Genomic DNA, 1,209 nt, shown 5'->3' on the forward strand with positions numbered 1-1,209 from the left:
GGGGGAGGGGAAGAGAGGGGAGAAATTCTACATGATGTCAAAAAATTTTTGGCTGGGCATGGTGGCTCACACCTGTAATCCCAGCACCTTGGGAGGCTGAGGCAGGCAGAGATTGCTTGAGGAGGAAATTGCCTGAGACTGCAGTGAGTGTTCTCCACTGCACCCTAGCCTGGGCAACAGAGCAAGACCCTGTCTCAAAAAAAAAGAAAAAAGAAAAAAATTTTCTTGTGGTGTTGGAGGGCAGGTATCTCCCAAATCCTTTACTTTCAAGGATTAGAACTGCCTCTGGATTTTTGTGGAGTTTCAATATTCACATTTAGGTTACTAGTCTTCACCCAGCTTTTGTTTTTTGGAATAGGGTATTCAAAGCTCATTACCAGTAGGAAGAGGGGATCACCTGAAGCCAAGACTCTTACATATACAGTTGCCTATGTACGAAAGACATGTATAGCCTGCAGTCAGTTGGTTTCCCAATGATGTCGACATATCATCTCCCCGGCTCCCCTCTTTCAAAAGTGCATATTCACAAGAACCTTTGTGAAATGTGAAAAGGGAATCAAATTCAAGACAGCGTTCAAATATAAGCCCAGACAAACTGTTAAAAATGAAAGGTGGCTGAGGGCGATGGCTCATGCCTGTAATCCCAGAACTCTGGGAGGCTGAGGCGGGAGGACTGCTAGAGCCCAATAATTCAAGGTTGCAGTAAGCTATGATTACGCCACTGCACTTCAGCCTAGGAAACTGAGACCCTGTATCTAAAGTAAATAAATAAATAAATATATATATATATTTTCTTAAATGAAAGCTGCCAGGCCCAGTGGCACATGCCTACGATCTACTGGGAGGCCCAGGAGTTCCAGCCCAGCCTGGGCAACCCCATCTCAAAAAACAAACAAATAAACAAACAACAACAACAACAAAAGGCCAGGCGCAGTGGCTCATGCCTGTAATCCCAGCACTTTGGGAGCCCAAGGCAGAAGGATCACTTGAGGCCAGGAGTTCGAGACCAGCCTGGCCAACATGGTGAAACCCCGTCTCTACTAAAAATACAAAAATTAGCTGGGCGTGGTGGCAGGCGCCTTGTGATCCCAGCTACTCGGGAGGCTGAAGCAGGAGAATCGCTTGAACCTGGGAGGTGGAGGTTGTAGTGAGATGAGATTGAGCCACTGCACTCCAGCTTGGGCAATGGAGTAAGACCTTGTCTCAAAA

At 46.6% G+C, this 1,209-nt stretch overlaps 1 protein-coding gene across 5 annotated transcripts in view; it reads right to left on the reverse strand.

Annotated features, from left to right (window-relative positions):
- The window catches only part of SZRD1 (SUZ RNA binding domain containing 1), a 36,865-nt gene that overhangs the window by 32,327 nt on the left and 3,329 nt on the right, over window positions 1-1,209 (reverse strand). The gene's annotated exons all lie outside the window — the stretch shown is intronic.

The sequence above is a fragment of the Mandrillus leucophaeus genome, unplaced genomic scaffold (genome assembly GCF_000951045.1).
Source record: "Mandrillus leucophaeus isolate KB7577 unplaced genomic scaffold, Mleu.le_1.0 Scaffold439, whole genome shotgun sequence".
In the NCBI taxonomy this organism is placed as follows: Eukaryota; Metazoa; Chordata; class Mammalia; order Primates; family Cercopithecidae; genus Mandrillus; species Mandrillus leucophaeus.